Consider the following 10,429-nt stretch of genomic DNA (forward strand, 5'->3'; position numbering starts at 1 on the left):
GTGGCGGCGTCACGCGGGGCGGGGCGAGCGGGCGTGAAAGGGACTGACGATGGCGCGACGACGAACCCCGAACCCCGAACCCCCACCCCCCTCCCATTGACCCCCACCGCCGGCCCTATTTTTCCTTGGTAAAAAAAAACAAAAACAAAACGAAACAAAAAACCCCACAACATGCTCGTCCCGCCGTGCCCGTAGATGGACCATCAGATCAGAGGTTCATCACGAGCCGCCGCCTTTCATAGCCCCCCGCCCCCCCCCTTCCCGCCTCCCGGAATTCTGGGTAGTAACGAACTTCAAATATATCCGGGCTCCATCCTTTTTCGGAGTTCATCCTTTGGCCCTATCGGGACCTGCGCAGTTTCCAGTTATTATTCTGACCCCTCCGGGGTTCACGGACTCAAGAACAGCTGTTTTCTGTGACCGTCCGGATTTAGGGTCTTCAGCAGCGTACTGCCCAGACTTCTATCAGCTCCCGAACACCTCCCGCCCTCCCCACCCACCCAGTTTTTTGTTTTTTTTTGTTTTTGTTTTTTTGACCATCTCTCCGGATGGGTGGATGCATGGATGGATGGACGGGCGGCTCATGAGAAACGGGAACGGCCACTCTGAGAAACCCTCAAAACTGTCTCCTGCTTGTTGTTCTAGCATCGTCGTAGCCCTCGGCGCTAGACTTATTACTCTAATGAGAAGAGCGTGGAGGCTGGTAATTAGAAGACCGTGGAGGCTTTCCAAAGTTTCCAGAGAAGTGGGGAGGTGTTCACAGCTTTTGCCGAACCCTCGGGCCCAGGTGTACCTGGCCCCCATCCCCGGCCCTTAAGGAGGCGGGGGGCAGGAAATTGGAAAGGACATCTTAACGGAAAAATAGATGAGCTAGCGGCGGTGACGGGAGAAGAGCGGAGTAACGTTCCCCCCTCCTCTCGAGACTAAAGGGAATTTGGCCAAGACGGGAATGTATGTAGAGATTCTATAACGAATACAAATGATACGTATAAGCTAAATATCTATATTTAACGGAGTGAGTGAGTGAGTGATGGTCGTTTTTTTTTTTGTTTTGTTTTTTTGGGGCGGGGGGCTCGGAGTGATGTACCGCGTAATGTAATGGATTTCATAGATTGCCCTCGCCCCTGTTTTTATTATAATTTTTTCTTGTATAGATATACTAGTACCGAGACGGACCACAAGGGGGGCGGACGTGTGGGCAGGGAAAGACAGAGCCGTCGCGCCGCTCGCGTCGTCTTTTCTCCCTCCTCTCCTGTCGCTCGATGGACCTGCGAAGTCGCTACGCGGAGACAGACACGCCCTCTCTCATTCTCACACACACACACACGCGCACACACACGCACGCACGCACACACACACACACAGAGAAAGGTATCCGTACATGCAGCGTAGTACCGGTTCGTCACGGGGATGTTTCAACGTCCGCCGCACCTCTTGGTTTTCGGGGCCGGCTGGGTTGCTGCTAAGAGAGAGAGAGTGTGAGAGAGACAGACGGGCGAGAGAGAGAGAGAGAGAGAGAGAGAGAGACAGACGGGCGTCCTGCTGCTGCCTCAGGGAAGAGTTACTTAACAAAGACTGAGGATTGTTTATTTGGGGGTAGAGTGTGTGGTGAGGTGAGTGGGGTGCTTCAGGCATCACTGTGATTCTAATCATGTTAAACAAGAGCTACAGCCGAACTAAGCTAAATCAGCTTGTTTTTTTTGTGGGGGTTCAATTATTGGGGGGAGTTTTATTCCTCCTCCTTGCGTATCTGTTTGACTTTAAACTAAAAAGAAAATAGGAGACAGAAATCAGCTTGGAAGACGCCTGAGGATAAAACTTATTATTATTATTATTATTATTATTAATAGGAGAATGCAATGTGTCTGTGTAATTGTTCCATTTTTGAGAATAGTCATAAGCGAATTTTAAAATGTATTCTTTTGGAATTATTATTGATTCATTTATTTTTAATTTTCCTTTTTAATTAACCCATCCTCCAAGTAACCCCAAAGGGAAGGGCGGGCGGGGAAAAGTGTTTGTATTTCTATATTTTGCGTCTTATCATATTTATCATGGAAACTTGGGCGGCATCGCTTCCGCCATATTTTTTCAATTTTTTTGACAGCGGGTGGGGTGCAGATGTGCGCGCTTTGCAGCGCCCGTGTGTCGCCATCACATCACGTCCCGAAGGCGCCTCCCTGTCCCCCCTCCGCAGGTCCTCCATCGCCCCCTGCTGGCCCAGCGTTGTAAATACCACTCTTATCAGAAGACGTGTACATATTGGTTCTAAAAAAAACCGAAACAAAACGAGACAGGAAACGGAGGGGGAAAGAAAATGGGGGCGACCCTTTTTTAGATCGACGGTCGCCGTGTAATTATTCCTCAAGCCGTAACGGCAATAAGGCTTCATTGCGCGGAACATTCCCAGCCGGCGGTAGAGATCACTAGACTAAACCTAACTAGACCAGCGGACGTTTTGTTTCAGCGGACGTAGTGGTAGCTTGCTGCGCCCACACAGGGAAGCGTCGTCCTCCTTCTGATAAGCTCATCAGGATAAGCTTTGGCGATAATAAATATATATATATATATATATATATCCTTTATTTGATCTGTCATAGACTGTCTCTTTCATGTGATTGAAGTTTTTTTTTTTTTTTTTTTTCAGTTTTTATATGTCAAAGTTACTTTTTTTTTTTTTTTTTTTTTGTTTTTTTTTTGGCTAAGCTGGCCCTGCTTGGGACGTTCTGTAAGATGGAATCCCGGAGAACGACGTGCCCCGCCCTTCTTTTTTTTTCTTGCCGAAGCGACGAGGGTTTTATTTTTGCCACGGCTTCCGGAATACCCTTCCCAGTTGTAAAGACGTTGTTTCTTTCTTACTGCAAAAGGGGTTGTGGTAGCCCAGCGGGGGACGGTCACGGAGGCCGCCGTCCGCCGTGATTAGAAGAAGGGCGCGCGCCGAGCTCCGGCGCCGAAAAAAAGGACAAAACAACAAAACAAAGCTATGCTCATGTCTCTGAAAGACAGGACCTCGTAACACAATCAACCAGGACTATTTCAACGCTCATCATCAGAACAAACACTGCCTCAACCGACTGGCCAATGGCGAACGGTCTCCGTGACAGCGGGGGGGGGGCGCGCGCGCGCCTCATTCACCAACTAGCCACCACCGAATCGCCGCAAAGTTTTTGGGGAAAACCGGCCGATCACAGCAGGATCACTCCTCGTAGCTTTAACACAGCAGCCGATGGGATTTTTGCTCCGGACCGTGGAAAGGACCGCCTCGGAAATGGCCTTTTTCCTCTGGTCAACGCACGTTTGGAATCCAACCTCGAAACCTGTACAGGGGATAAGAGCTCTTTGCGGGGGTGGGGGGGGGGGGATGCCCAGGGGCCAACACCCCCCCCCCCCCCCCCCACCAAAAAAAAAACCCAAAGTGTGACACTTATCTCCCCCAACAGTTCACCTGCTTCTCATCATCTCTCTTCTTGCAGCTCAGTCTGGATCTAGCAGCTCATTGTGTTTTTGTAAAGAGTTCATGTTTAAGGACATAAAAAGAGGACATTCATATCTATAAGATTATATTTATATATATGTATATAAAATATATATATATATATATATATATATATATATATATATATATATATATATATTTATAATATATGTGTGTGTTACATTTAATCTACAACAACTACATCACACTTTATTATTTTAAAGGAATGCAGGATGGGGTCTTGGGTGAGACGGCGGCCATTTTGGCTGTGAAAACCCGGCGTTCGAAAGCGAACCGGGACGCAAAATCGGAGCCACAGCGGCCGCCGCCCCTCTCTCGCCCCAGGCCCCTCCGACCAACCTCCTCCGCCTCAACCCAGGTCTGCAGATCCACCTCAGTAGCCTTACGTCCAGCGAGCTCTTCGGGCCGGACACACGGAAACGGATACCTCAGCGATTCACAGGACAACCTTCTCTTCTCCAAAACAGCCGTTTAAAGGGAACCAAAACGCGTTCGACGAAAACACACGACAATGTATTATCACACAGATGTATATACACACCGGCAGCCTTGCGTCCGCTCTCTCTCTCTCTTGCTCTCTCTCTCTCTCTCTCTCAGCCATCTCTGCAGTGTTATTCCTCGCCAGACAATGAAACAGCTGCCCGTCAAAGTTATTGTTTTGGGGAGGTTTTTTCTTGTGTGTGTGTGTGTGTGTGTGTGTGTGTGTGTGTGTGTGTGTGTGTGTGTGTGTGTGTGTGTGTGTGTGTGTGTGTGTGTGTGTGTGTGTGTGTGTGTGTGTGTGTGTGTGCGCAGACGATTGTTCCAGTGGCCTCATGCTGCCAGTGCACCAATCAGTATAGAATTGGATCCCAGTGTTTCTACATGTAAACTGCTCTCTCTCTCTCTCTCTCTCAGCCACCTTTATTGTACAGACAGTAGACGTATCGCTCTGCTTTTGCGCTGCGTTTAACCAAAACATACTACCTCTCCCTTCTACACACACACACACACACATATATATATATATATATATATATATATATATATATATATATAAGTATATATATGTATAAATACCTTTTTTTCGGAGCATGATTGTGCTTATTAGTATATATTTCAACACTAATTTTTTTTTTTCTTTTGTACATATATAACTTTTTATCTGTTTTGAATCTCTTTCAAATGCTGGACAATTCATTTTTCTCTCATACCTCAGCGACTCCACCAGGAAAAGCCTGCGCGCCCACAGAGCCGGCGCATCGGTACCACAGTATTTTATTTTTTTTTGTTTTGTTTTTTTTGTTAACCTTAATCTCCCCCCCCCCCCCCCCCCCCCTCGACCCTCGAAGTGTGAACCCGCTCTTATTTGCCGCCGCCGGAGGAATAACAAACCTCCAAGACCCGCCCAGACTACAGTAGACCCACTAGTCTGCGGCGCTCCACCATAAGTCGTCGTTTAAAAGTGCAGTGTGTATCAACGGAACACGCTTGGCGGAAATGGGATATAATATGGTTTTAATGTTTTCATGTTTTAATTAGTGCTGTAATCCCACGAAAATAAGAATCGTGTTGGCGTCGCCTTAGAATGAGCCGTTTTAATCTACGTAGCAGGGCCGCCATGTTGCTCCGCCGTGGGGAGGTGTATTCAGTTGTGATCTGCAACCTCAGCCCTGGACGCCACTAGATTCTACACACTGCACCTTTGAGATACAAAACCTGGGAACTGGCCGACAAGCGCTTCGATCCAATTGTTTTGGGGTTCAGAACCGGAATCGGACGTATTTAAGAACCTTTGGTTTGTTTCTAAGCAAAGGTATGTGTTTTTTTGTATTTAACCCCAATCAAGTTCGGTTTGAAAATAATTTATTTGGTCCGATTCGACGTTGACCCACCGGTCAGCGCTTGGTTTGTCGCTATTCTCGGCGTGTTTTAAAAAAATAAAAAATAAAAATGTATGCTGCGCTATCAAGTTGTCATCTCACCCGCCGAAACCACGGGAGACGAAGGCGAAACGCGTTCTTGGACGATCAGTCACAAAATGGAAACTAAAGTGTTGCCCTCGTTGGACTCCAGCGGAAGGATCGCTTACGGAAAATCAGGCTCAGACCAATGGGATCCTAAATACGCAGTGTGGCGGATCCTGATTGGCCAACGTTTGCTTTCGGATCGGGGCGGGGGCGGGCCCATATCGGGTCGCCGTCGTAAAAGATTTCCTCTGTTGATCCGATTACATTTTTCTCTGCTACCTCTTTATTACGTGCTTGCTCAAACACAGACACACACACACACTTGCGCCAGAAACACGGCACTCACACTGACGGACACACACACACACACACACACACACACTTCTTCACCAGCAGTTTTTTGCCAATTACTTGCACTAGTTGCGTTCTTCTGACTCTTAACACTCTGCATATGTCTGGGGAAGGAAAAAAAAACAAAAAAAAAAACGATCGTCGTCTTTTCACGGTCGGTTCTGTCATTCTGCTCTATTCGTTTTGTTCCCTCTCCGATCGCTATAGCAACGCCCGGGAGGAGGACGTGCAACGGAAAAAGCCGGTGACGCCGCGTGCAAAAAGCGCTCGGGTCTAGGTTTTTCCGCGTCTCGGAGGGAACCCCCGAACGCGCATCCTCGCTCTCAGCTCAGTCGTACCTCGGTGTGCCTAGAGAACCCGCCGCCTTATTTTGGGACAGTGTCAGGGGTTTTAACGAGAAAAAAAAAACAAAACACAGGACTATCTACCTTTTTTTCTTTTTTTTTTTAATCGCTGATATAAGCTTGCTTCAACGGCTTACTTGATCTCTCTTCTATATCCACCCATCATTTGTTATCAGTCGTAACCGTTGTTTGGAAAGTAACGTAACTCGCTTTTCGGGAGGGCGCGCGTCCCTGGGATGAACCCTTACCCTAAGAAATCGTGACTGGGGCGGGTTCCTCCCCTTTATCGTTTTTTTCTCATCAACTCTCCTGTCCTCAAGGCTTCACGAAGAAATACACTGTTTTTGGGTTGAACGGAAATTGATCAAATCCGAGGCCGGTCGCTTCGTCCCTGAACCGCCGTACAGTTCGCTGCAGCGCCAGCTTGTGCATTGGTCCCGGTGGATGAGAAAATCGGCCACGCCCTCCCGCCTCGCTGCTCAAACTTTAAACCGTTCTCCGTCATTAGCAGAAACAAGTTTTGTGTATTTTTTTTTTTTTTCATTATTTTTTTCCTTCGAACTACCGTCAATCACCCCAGTCCCGAGATAAGTACTCTTGCGTGCGTGCCGCCTCGTAAGTCAAACCCCTCCCCGCCGCGCCCACACTTCTCTACTCAACATTTAAAAGAGGACACAACAGCGGCGTGAATTATTTAACCCACATCGCTCTTCGTCTTCAAATCACGTTTCTTTGCGTTACTGTTTTTCTTTTTTTCTTTTTTTTTTTTTTTTTGTTTTGCTCTTTTTTTTTTTTTTTCTTTTTGGAAGTTGATCCATTGTACATTGATTACATGCATTGTATGTAGTTTAATATTGATGATAATGTTTTTTTTTTTTGGGGTTGGGGGGGGGGGGGGTGGGGGGTTGACAAATAAAGCCGCTGTACATAATGATGCAAAACACCCCTGGCGCCTGCTTCTTTTTCCTATTCCTCCTCAGTCCGAGGCTTTTAAAAGCTGCTTCTAAAATTTGAGCTTCTGCCTTTCAGAAGATGTTTCCGGACGTCTGCGGCAGAGGTTAGTTTATCAATACTGAAGTATTCAGCGAGGCCGTGTGTGGTGTGGTGGTGGTGTGATTTAAGCAGCCACACCTGTCTTGGTGTCACGTCTAGGTAATTGGGCCCGGTACCCGTGTGGCTGTACGCCTGTTGCTGGTTAGAGCAACCAATGGGCAACAGGTTAGACCCCCAACCCCACACATAGGAGGGGCCCTTGTCATGACATGTTTTCCATCTGCTCCGGGCTTGTTTCCTCTTGCCCACTCGCTACAATAAAAGTAGTACTTTTCAACCATATCGCCTGTGTCTCTGTCAGAGGGCCCTGAAAACACCACTCAAGTGGCATGTGGCGGGCAGAACAGCCACAGTGGCGCCTGAAGGGACACTGAAGGGCCGTCCGAAGATGCGCTGGAGCCGCCAGCAGGACAACAGGCGTCCACTGCACCATCCCTCTCCTGAACCCAGGATGTCCGGCGGGAGACTTGGGGGGGGAGAAGCGGCCACAGCATTCACCATGGGTAACCGCCTGCAGCTCGCTGTTCCGCCCAGCAGCCGTCACCGGGACCACCCAGCAGCCAGGCCACCGCTCCGAGCGGCCCCCAGAACAGCCAGGCTGGCTTCACGGACAGCACAGCAGCCGAGGCCCCACGATCCGGGAGGGGGGAGGTGGGGCCTGTCATCGCCCTGCGGGAGGGTCGCCCATGGGCCAAACTGTTGTCACCCTCTGTCATTGTCTGGGATTTATTTAGCTATTCTTTTTTTTTTTTCCTCTGCTTGGTGGGTTGGGGCGGGGGCGCTTTGACCAGAGATTCTCCCTGGCCTCAGTTTGGTGTTGTGGGGGTAGGTGGTGTGGTTTAAGTAGCCACACCTGTCTTGGGTCTAGGTAATTGGGCCCAGGACCCGGGTGGCTGTACACCTGTTGCTCGTTTGGAGCAATGAATGAGCAACAGGTAAAATCCCCATCCACACACATGGGAGGAACCACTGTCATGACATGGTTTCCATCTGTTCCCGCCTGGTTCCAGCTTGCCCACTCTTTACAATGGAAGCTGGTGTGTTTTTAACCCCATCGCCTGTCTCTGCGTCGAAGGGCCCTGAAAAACACCGCTCGGGTGGCGTGTGGCCGGCAGAACAGCCACGCCGTGCTATGAACAGTTCTAAATAGTAGGGAATCAACATCTTTACCCATTAAGACCTGGGTAGACAAACGGCAAACATATCCTTTAATGTTTTATGGGGATTGGTGTGCTCAAATGTATTTTACTATGGAAATTCATCATGGGCAGCCCTGATAAGGGAACGTTTGTAGAAAGAACATTGGGACCGTGCCTGGCTGGACAGCAGGCTGCAGTTCCACACTTCTGGCACTAGGGAGAGCCAACGTCTTTGCAATCGACGGGGTTTATTAACGACGCTGCAACTTCTCGGTGTTGCTTCTGGCAGCCACTGGAGTCTCCATCGCCCTCATTTCTACCCACAAGTAAGAGAATTGAAGAATTGTGCATTCGAAATGTTTTTGTTTTTCAATGAATAGTTGAATAGTCCACTTTTCCCCGTTTTTATTTTCCTAGTGGAGAATAATTGGAGGGTATAAAATGTCTTCTGTCGAGAGAGGATCATTTCCTCTTGCTCATGTCCTTTTTTGTTAATCTTCATTGCATTTTTCCCCAATCTGGGTGAAATTAAAAAAAAACGGTGTTGCCAATTGAATCCAGTGAGTTAAATTTTTTTTTCGATAAATCTGTCTCTATAATGAAAAGATTGGGCAACAGGCATGAGCCGCATTGCTCTTGACGCAACACACGTCTCACCCTTCAGTGCGTAGACATAAATGGGTGAAGACAAACGGTGCTCCCCCAAAACTCTGGAAACCTCCAGTAGGCGAGTGCCACTGGAAGAGAGGGGGGGTGTAGGCAAGGGGGCGAGAGTGTTTTGTCGGCCTGTCTGTCTGATAGGAGTCATCCAAACATCATTAGCACAATCTCCTCCATGTGACCCTGTCTGAAAATGTTTTGCACGGGGAGAACGAGGGAGACGCTGACTGGGAGCCGCAGGAAGAGAAGGGTCAGGGTGGAGGAAGGACAGCGTTAGGATGGTTTGGGAGGAGGCAAGGTGAAATCTGGGTTTTCACAGCTTGTGTAAAGAAATAAAATAAAAAAGGGTGGGGGATTAAAAGAAAAGTTGGCCCATTGCATTCCCGCTTAATTACCGCACTTTTGGGGAACTGCTCAAACACACACGCACGCATACACACACACACACCATCCACTGACATCCAATGTTGATTGATTCACCCCCCATAGCACCACACATCTTCAGTCTTAGTCACATCCTGCTGCGCTCGCAGATGTACGTACTGATGCAGTTTCCTGGAAGGTTTTTTATTTTTTTCATTATTATTTTTGCAGTATTAGCTGGCAGGACCCCCCCCAACAACGCAACACACCGGTTCAAATGGATCGTCATGCAGCTCGCGGTCGGAAAATAAAAAGGGAGTCGCCGGCAGTATTTCTGGACCTGTCTCATTCTCACACTCTTAGCGGCGTCCCCACGGAGGAGGAGTGGATTCCTCTCGCTCGGCGGCCAAGGCTCCTTTTCGGCTGCCACAGCTGTTCTCGGGCGGACGAATGGGGGGCGGGGGGCATCTTCGTTTGTGTGTCTGGGAGGTCACATTTGAACATTTGCGGTTCAAATTTGGAACGAGGCCTCCCCTGCGACTCCTTCGTGCGTCTGAGTCATAGCATCACAAACTCCACCGAGGGGAAAATAACAAGTGAGGAAGTGACTTCTAGATGAGTGGGTTGACATTTGAGAGAGAGAGAGGGGGGGGGGGGACTGTGGCTCTCCCGCTTCTGTTTCCATGTACTTCAATGGGGCCAGAGACCAACGTCTGAGTGAAGACTTTACATTCCTTAAAGCTGCATTCAGCAAAATTCACGGACCATTGATGTAAACAAGCGCCGCCTCCTCCTCCTCCCTCGCACGCTCTCTCATCCAAGGAAGGGTTTCCCCTCCCCCCTCAACCCACGGTGGCCCAGAAGTGGCACGAAGGGCCATCGGGGGGGGGATGCACCGATTCGGGGGGACGCTTGCGTGAGCGGAAGCAGCCGTAACGACCCGTCGTGGGGAGCGAGGAGGCGCGCCGGCACACCGGGCGGGGGAGGGGGGGTCTTCCCATTCGAGTCGGGTGGCAGAAAATGTCAGTAAACGGAGCTGGAGCGTTGACGCGAAAGACATTTGTGGGTGTGATTAAT

The sequence above is a fragment of the Zeus faber genome (genome assembly GCF_960531495.2).
Source record: "Zeus faber genome assembly, chromosome: 15".
NCBI classification, from domain to species: Eukaryota; Metazoa; Chordata; class Actinopteri; order Zeiformes; family Zeidae; genus Zeus; species Zeus faber.